This window comes from Octodon degus, unplaced genomic scaffold, assembly GCF_000260255.1.
Source record: "Octodon degus isolate 3935 unplaced genomic scaffold, OctDeg1.0 scaffold00022, whole genome shotgun sequence".
NCBI lineage: Eukaryota > Metazoa > Chordata > Mammalia > Rodentia > Octodontidae > Octodon > Octodon degus.
In genome coordinates, this window is record NW_004524598.1 from 12,900,958 (window position 1) to 12,910,743 (window position 9,786).

Consider the following 9,786-nt stretch of genomic DNA (forward strand, 5'->3'; position numbering starts at 1 on the left):
CTCTGGGTCTATTCAGGATCCCGCGGCCTGGGTCGTCTCACTCACTCCAGAAGTATATAATTTTTTTGCCTATTTTTAAAATATATTCTAATTTTAAAATGTTTTTTATCATATTCTGTAAGGACTTAAAGTTCAGCATATCAATACTTGATGAAAAATGCCTATTCCATATTATACCTAAGATGTTTGATATGCAGACAGATAGTGAGGTTAAGCTTAACACCCTAAGTTGTATGGTAATAATAATAAGCTTGTCTTCTGGATGGTTAATAACCTAAGTTTACAGACCAAAATTAGAGAAAAAGAGGGGCTGCAAGAAAGTCAACATTTTGGCCCTAACCTTTTAAGGTCAATTAAGACTCAGGACATATGAGAACTTGTCCTGTAACGTCATGTACCTAAGTAGTGTCCCAAATTTTCTGACCAAGAAGATTATGGGGCCAATGAGGAAAGTAATCGGTGACATAGAGTGTGCCTAAGGAGAGTCACATGGGGAGAAAACATTCTCTCAGGCTTTCACAGAGAGCACATTGGCCAAGCATTTCCATGACTCATCCACATGGCTGACACTGACAAAGGTTCTACAATCTGAGGTACAGGATCTCAGGATCAATCCTGAGGAGATTTCACTGACCTTATCAGACCCAAAAGCTACAACTCTTGTTGTATAGTTCCTACTTTACCTTGTTCTTAACCATTCAGCAGAAAAGTATAAAAAGGAAATATAAGAAGTATAACCATGCTGTTATGCTTAGCTCTAGGGGACTCAGGTCAACAATCTCTGATATTGCCAGTCAAGCCGAAGACCCAATACTATTATGGACTACTGGACTCTTTTAGAATATTTTACTGAGTTTACACACCTATAATATTCAAATAACGGAACTTAACAAAAAAAGGGTATACAGATGAATGTCCATTTTACATCTGTGTATTCAAAGTGGTTAGGATAGATATACAGTTACATTCTCTTAATGAATAGAGTGATTTGTTCTAATGGTGTTTGTAAATAGGATATCATATCAGCATCTTGTACAGCAATTAACCACTAGGATGTGAATGTATGCAATGTGTTAATTATTGAAACTGTCCTACCAATTTTATTTGAAACTGTCTCACTGCTATTTGTTTATCAATAAAATTATGGGAAAAAATCTGGATCTTAAACAGACTCTTTGACTGGTGGCTCATATCCAACAGCTTGTTCAACTTTAGCTCCAGTCTCATCTCCAGTAGACTTTTCAGAGCTACTACCTTCACCATGAACCTCATGAATTTTTCCAATTCAAACTTGGGCTTCTTCAGCATTTTTACTTTTCTGATGAAGACATCATGAAGAGGGTAGATAGACTAGCAAGCGTTTTCTATGTCTTTCCTAATGCTGTCTAGAATCAGTTTATTGACCGCTTCCTTCAAGTTATTTGTTTGCACCTCTCAGGTCATAATTTCCATCATCCTCTTCCAGATCTGGCAGAACTGCTGGTGCTGAGCATAAGAGGTCTTCTGTATCTGATTGTTGCATTTTTAGTAAAGCCAACACAGAACAATCGAAGCAAATAACCATCAGTAGTCTTGACATCAACATGTGCTTCAATTATGGTCTGCTATTTTTTGACCATGGAACACATTTTGTCACAGGTGAGGCCCATTCCATTGACATTAGTCAGGCTGTTTTTGCCCTGGACATCTTCAGAAATTAGCTTGAATTTTCTAAAGGCCACTTCATCATTCTGTGCATCAGCAAGGCTCACTTCAAACACACAACCTTTGAGCCCATCAGATGCAATTTTGGTGCCTTGGGTTCTTGTGACAAGTATTTTTCCAATATTTCTTACATTGAACATAGCCAGTGCCTTCACATCACACCAGTTTTTCCTAGAAAATGGATCAACCACTTTCTTCTTGGCTCCTTTTTTTGCCGCCTTTCATAAGGTGCTTGTTCTTGCCTACTGCCATGATGCTGCTCAGAGAGCCAAAAGGCCTCCTTTAGGCTTTGAGCAAAAGAACATAAGTTTATAGGGGAAAGGAGGCTAAGCATTAATGTAGAATTATATGTTCTCATATTCTTACTTTTGAACTTGATTAAGAAAAAACATAGACATAAAAGTCTGCTGCTCTCCAGCTTATCTAATGGAATGAATTCTGGAGCAGAATTTCATAATTTGAGTATCTGACTTATGACTATTCCACACCTTTGGCAATCTGGGGAGAACAAGTTTAATAAAAGTCTTGCAGCTTTTTTCATTGTCTACTTTCATCACTAGCATTTGAAATTCTATCATGTCTCACATCAAACTCCTCAGAGAGAGCGTGTCTCAGTTTCAGGTGATCCATATCATCTTTGATGGACAGATATTGGTCGTGACCATCTCAAAGGCCACTGCCATGGCTGGACCTGTACTGGACTTGAATCCAATAGCTGTGCTTCCTGAGCTCTGTAACAAGGTTTTTGGGTTATGTTGCACAGACCATGGGCCTCTGTTTATTCATGAAAGTGATTTATAAATGAAGAGTTGATATGCTAGGCAAAAATTATTATTCTTATTAAAGTGTGCCTAAAGATCTTTATTCCACCCCTCAAAAAAAACTTTTTGAATATAACTGAAGAAGGGAATAACTGTCCTATTTAAATTGGAAAATATTTAAATTTTATTATGTGAAAAAATCATTCATATTAATAACCTGAAAATGAGCACAGCATAAATTTATGAACGTCTATTAAATTCCTTTAAAGTTATTTAAATATTTTTAAGAATCTAGTTGTTTTCATGCATGTGGTTTCAGCAGTTACCCAGCTGAAAAATCCTCAAAGGCAAGAACTTACTACACTTATTACTTTTTATCCCTGCTAAGAGCTAAGATGATGTGCTCACCAAGGGTGTAAAATAAATGTTGCTGAAATAAATAAATAAATAAATAAATAAATAAATAAATAAATAAAAATAAATAAATCTTGCTTAGTGACTGAGCCAAAAGATCTTGGGGAGTTACTGAATAGTTTTCTTTAACTGCCTAATTAGCTGACTGTATCCACAGAGAGTTGAGATCAGCTATTTAGAACAAAGAACAAGAATGCCTTCTGTTCTGTTCTGTCAATAAAAGATATTGAAATTAGAGTGATGGGGTCCTAAATGAGAGGCATAAAAGAAATTATTTCCACTTCATATAAGAAGACTTAAATTATTCTTCTTTCTTTGAAAACTAATAAAATATTTATTAACAGACCAATTGTATGTAATTGAAATTTTCTAAGTCCTAAACAAATTTTGTTTAATTTAAAGTAATACAATCTTGATGTCTAAGGTTGTAAAGAAGGGGGAAAGGTCAAGCAAACAAGAGAGTTCATGTCAGAGAGCTATTCCCTTAAATAAATCATGCTTAGGACTGGCCAGGTAGCTCAGCAGATTAAAGTGCCTGCATAGGCAAGATTCAAGGACCAGGGTTTGATCTCAGGCCTGCTGTGCCAGTCCCACCCCCTGGGCTCCCTGAGAGGGTGATTGAGACCAGGCATGGTGGCACACATCTGTAATCCCAGCCCTTGGGAGGCTGAAAAACCGAGGATCACTACAAGTCTGATCTGTGTAGTAAGACCCTGTAGACCCTGTATTAAATACAAAAAAAAATCCTTTAAATAAATCATGCTTATATTTGGGACTTTATTTTATAGGAGTACACCAGCCCTGTGGAAATTCATCTGTGGCCATGGCAAACCCACAAATCTAGGTGGATGAGAATGTAGGAATAAATTCAATTTATGGTGAGCTTTAGCAAGTATATACTTTGTTTTCCAGCTTTACAAACCATTAAGAGTAATCTGCAACTTTTATATGTACTATTATAACTGTAAGGAAATACACATAGGAAGGTACTTTGCCTGGTTTGGTGGTGCCAAGGCCTTGAGTTCAATCCTCAGTACTGCTACATAAAAAAAATAAAATAACCCTCTAGTTTAGGTAAAATATATGGTTGGCAACTAGCCCTCTCTTAAAGAACTGTATTCATTTTCCCTCTTCATTGGAATAATGGCTTTACTCTATTATTGAAGACTGTAGTAAGTCTCTTTACCTCTTACCAGAAAAAAATATCTCATTTTGCTTTAAACTCAGTATCAGGATGATCTCAAAATCATAAACAGAGTTTGAGCTTTTCAACACAATATCCATTTTCCCTCACAAAAATTAAATTCAAAATTAGATTTTTTGAGAGTTCTCTCATTCCCCTTCACCTCCTCCCAACACAATAATAATTTCCACTATTATTGACATTTTGTATTGGTAGGGTTCATGTGTTACAACTGATGAGACCATCTATATACACTGTTGTTAAGGTTCACTCTTTATGGTGTACAGCCATTGGGTATTGACAAGTGTACAATGCCATGTATGTACCATTGCAGTCTCATGTGCAATACAGAAGTTCCACTGACTAAAATTTCTGTCTACCTATTCATCCCTCCCTGACCCAAACTGTGGAGATTAGTCTTTTCACTGTCTCCATAATTGTACCTTTTCTGGAATTTCACACAGTTCGACTCATGCAATCTGTAGATGTTTTAGGCTGACTGATCTCACTTAACAACATGCATATAAATTTCCCTTATGTCCTTTCCTGGCTTTGACAGCTCATATCTCTCTATCACTGAATAACTTCCTAATTAGACACATGCTCAACAGTTCGTTCCTGCACCTACTGAAGGACATTTTGGTTGCTGCTAAGTTTTAGCAGTTGTGCTAAATGTGCTATAAGTAAAACAAATTTTTAAAAGCTGACATATTGTGAAGGATATTTGAAAAAGTTCTTCTAAAAAAGCTTCAACTTAGGAGACATGAAGCTCTACTCACAGACTAGAAAAAGAAAATTTAGATATCATATCCATTTAGAAATTACAACCTGATGCAGAAAGCTACCTATGAAAGTACTGTTAACTCTTCATCACTAAAATATTCTGTATCCTAAATATATGTCAGTACATGTTAGAGCATAATACCTTCAAAACAATTCTTTATCTATGCTTCATAATTTTGCTGAGTAACAGCACTTTCATGAATCATACACATTGGTTAACAAATAATCTTTGAAATTCTGTTACGTGAAGGAAATTAAGCAAACCAATACAGGTATCAGTTTCAATATGGAAAGAGAAAAGGAAGAAGTTGTTCCAGTAATCTCCAAACTATGTTCCCACAAATTCTACTGCAGAAGAAAAAACATGGTAGTATACCAGATTGGGGAAAATCCGCATGCTAGACCAACTTCACAAAAATTTACAATATGCTTAAACACAATAGGCACCAAGAAGCCTTGTAGTGAAAAAGACAAGTTATTTGAGTTGATTTAATTCTACATTTCCCAATCATAATTGACAATAGAGTCCTTTGCAGAAAATACTTATGGACAATTTGTACAACAAGCCCTAAGAAATCTTTAGTTATCAGTTTTGTTTCATTTTTTTTTTCATTTTGTCCCAGTTTGTATTCTCTCTCAAGGGCAGGACTACCCATTCCCCTTAGAAGTACAGAAGAAAGACAAAAGCAGCATTCCCTAGAGGTAGTAGTTACAGATGTGGGAAAATTGGGATCAACTAAGGGTCAATTCTCTTCTCTTGAAGTTAATGGGGAAAAATATAAAATGCCTTGTAAAATAAACTACCCATACCAAGAGAATATGATAAGGAAACATAAGGATTAGGGAAAGGGAAGAAGAGATCTTTCTTCTATTAGACGTGTAATAATTAACTTCAGAAGAGTGTGTTTGTGGATTTGCAAATGGACAAAATAGCATTTGTCTCTGACCTGAATTCTCTGAGCATACTGCACACTTCAGCAAAGAACATGCTGAACGTAAGGTTTTTGTGACCTAACGTTACACGTTAGACCTAACTCTAACTTGTCAACTGCTGAAATCCAGTCCCGCTGAGATACTCGCTTTCTTTTCAAACAGCACTGAAGTGTGGCACCAGTATCTCAGCCCTTGACAAAGAGTCCTCAGTCTGTGCCACTGAGAGCAAAAAAATTCTCAAACTACAATTGGAATGATGTGTTAGAAAAAATTTAGTCACAGAATCTTCAGCTGCTGCAGTAGACCTGTCAGCTTGTTGGATAGGGGTTTTGTTTAGTAGCTTTCCAACATATGGCCGACAATATGGTCTCTATGGTTCCCCGCTAAAGACGCGGTTGGGTAGGGGGAGGGTAGTAATTAGACATCTGACTTGCAAGCGGCTGCTCTCCCAGCTCACCCAGGGCTGTTGCAGTGGGCACTAGATATTTTAATCCACTCCATTGCTGCTAAAAAGACTGTACATTTTTCTTTTATTTCAGAGTCTGATTATAAAGAAGTAATAGGAGTCATAAGCCCTCGGTTCCTAATTCATTTTGCAAGGATTCCATGAGAAAGTATCTATGCTGCATATGATATATGAGGTATGAAGATTTATACATCTAAACAATTTGTTTTCAGCTGTCAGAACATCCATTTTCAACCTTAAAGAGGGAACTTAGGTTCTGAATAAAACAAGCCCTGGACCCATGCATGAGCAAGGTCTGAGACAACAAATGTTCTCCCCATCCAGACTGTAAACTGCTTCAGGTCAGTGAGTGACTCTGTCTTGACTCCCACCTACAACACTGTCATCACCATGACAAGACTGGGTGCCCCACAGTATTTCAGAAGTATTTCCCAATCTATGGACATTTGTCCATAATTCCTGGCCTATGAAAATGGAATAAAATCAAGAGGAACAAAAGTAAGATGTTTTATCCTTGTGCTCTTCTGCCTCCACCACATGCACAACTAGCTGACGGGGTCAGTCACAGGGAGGTTTCATTTGTCTGAGATCACTTTTGTAAAAGGAACAGATTTCTCTCCAAAGAAACTGCACCTAAGTTTCAACCAAATTTTTCTTCTTTTTCTTTCTGTGCACTATCAAGCATGCATACATTTATTTTTAAGGAAGCAAACTTCTTACTTAAGCAAGTGACTTGTTCATATTCAGTGTTATACACTAAAATGCATTCCCTGCCCTGACCAAATTCAGGTGTTGAATCCCCAGGCTCCAATGTGATGGCCTTAAAAGTGGGGCCTGTGGGAGATGGTTAACCTTCAAAGAGATCATGAAGATAGGGCCTTTATAGAGGTACCAGAGAGCTTCCCCTTTCTTTCTCTCCATCATGTCAGGACAGACAGAAGACTCCTGCAAGTCAGGGAGAAGGTCCTGACCTGGACACACAGATACACACATGCACACTCCCATGCCCATCCCTAAAGCCATAAAGAAAAAAGGGACATACTCATAAAACCAGATTATGCTTTCCTATGATTTTCTTTTGAACTTTGCAATATGGTGTCAGAACCAGGCAGGATAGGCCTATCTTATGAGAACAGATATGAATGCTACAAAAGTTAAAATTTTTGGAACTAAACACCACCACTAATTTTAAATGTAAACAACCAGGTCTCCAGGAGCAACCTTATAAAGAGATGTATATCAACAGCATTCATAATTTATAGGCTTATTGGAATTTAGTGCTATGAATTCCAAAGTTTGATAAATCCTTACCTTTCACAGAGGGAACAAGAAACTATTAATATCTACTACTCTCTAAGAAATCTCATTTTATTTATAAATTTTCTATAAAGAAGGCCATTGTATTAGACAGGTTCTTCAGAAAAACAGAACAAATAGAGATAGATGATGATATTAGGTAGAGAGCTGATGATGATAAGGAGAGATAAGGAGAGAGAGACAGAGACAAAGAGACAGAGCAACAGAGAGATAGAGTGACAGAGTGACAGAGAGACAGAGACAGAGACAGATGTTAAGAAACTGGTTCATGTAACTGTGGGGACTGGACAGCCCAAAACCAATATGCCAGGCTAACAGGTAATTCAGGTTGGAAATTCAGGTAAGAGTTGATCTTTCAGGGATGTTTTGCACTTTTACCACCAAAGTCAAGTGTAAGATGAGTTATCTGGGATACAAGAAATAAACATTGTAAAGATAAAGCATGAAATGTCAAATCTAGGGCAAAGCTGCACTATAAAACAAATAGTTGCAGGAAAGAGAAAAAAGGGAGATGAAAAAAGAATTAAAATGTGTTCTGTACATGTACCAACTCACCATGAGGAATTTAATTACTGTGTACTGCAAATATGTAGTAAAAAATTAAAGCAAATGGTTAGCATCCTGAAGGATGCTAGGATACTACTTGTTTAATGCCAGACACTTTAATGCCCATACTTTAATGCCAGGCAGTAGCTTCATGCCTAGCATAAGGCTGGTGGTCCAAAATATTTATTGAATTAATACATTAATAAATCAAGTAGGCACAAGAAGCTAACAGTACATCCTGCTTTGAGCCAACCCAACCAAGTAGATGACTCTATGCTGATATGTTTTTATACTCCATTTAAAAATAAATAATTATCTCTGCAAGTTCAACAAGGTGCAGATTTATTATAAATCTACGCTTAGTACCCAAGTCAGGTTTGTTGGGTATTATGAATCTATTATCTTTCATCCCATATTTCAGCATTCAGAATTCAACAAACATTTTTTTCATTTTATTAGTACATGTGTGCAGTACATTGTGAATGCATTCATTGTGGGTAGCTGGCACATGTACATGGCAGATCTTATTTCTTTTTGTGTTCCCTGTTCCTCCCTCACCCCAATCCCCTCTCATATGTCAAAGATCTATCACTCTACTCCCTATTACCTTCTGTTTTCTCTTTGATTTATTTATACTTTGAGTTTCTCATAAGAGAAACTATATTTGTTTTTAAGCTTGTGTATCTCATTTCTTTTTTACTAAATTATGTGACCAGAGACAGGGTGTGGTGGTACTTGCCTGTAACCCCACCTCAGAGGCTGTAATATGTGGGTCACTATGAGGCCAATCTAGTAGTGAGACCCTGAACACCTGTAGACCCTTCCCTAAGATACAGGAAAGAAAAAGAATGAGAAAAGTGGATCCAGGTTGATTCTTCTGCATAAGCATAACTACCTTTCCCAGCACTATTTGTTAAAGAGTCTATCTTTCCTCATGCTTACATTATTGGTCTCTTAGTCAAAAATGAAATGCTTAAGTTGCTCATGGTTATTTCTGCATCCTCAACTCTATTCCATTAGTCAACACATCTTTGGGTGTGCATGTGAGTACCATGCTGATTCATTTCTGTAGCTTTGAGGTATACCTGAGATTGGAGTCTGAGATTGCAATGCCTCCTGCTTTGTTCTTGTTGCTCAAAAAGATTTCTTTGTCTATTCTGAATTCCTTCTGGATTTAAATTAATTTTAGAATTGATTTCTATAGTTCTGTGAAAAAATGTTCTTGGTATTTTGAATGGAATTGCAATGAAAATACAGATTCTGCTTATCTAAGAGAAACAAACATCTTTGATAGCTAAGATGATTATATGACTAATTTCTATCAACTTTTGGAAGGCAGTAGTTAATGCTTAAATTTTTATTTTGACCAATTTTACATACTTATATCTAGTAATCACAATGTGCAATAAAACAACCAACATTGAATACCTATCATCCTGGGATTTTTTTTGTTGTTGTTGAACCAGTGCATCATTTTCAATGTCTTATCTATTATTTTTCTATTCTCTTTAAAATAAAAATAGAAAGACAAAAAATAAATAAAAATAAATTGTGTGACCATAGAGGATGATAATAGTCACTAATATTTATGGACAATTATCAATTATTTGTTACTAGTTTTAGAGCATACATTTATCTATTACATTGTATTATTAGCACTGTTTTGTACAAATGAGGAA

At 36.4% G+C, this 9,786-nt stretch overlaps 1 pseudogene; it reads right to left on the reverse strand.

The window, feature by feature from the left end:
* Positions 1–1,162: 1,162 nt before the first annotated feature.
* Positions 1,163–1,956, reverse strand: LOC101593271 (annotated as a pseudogene).
* Positions 1,957–9,786: the final 7,830 nt, after the last annotated feature.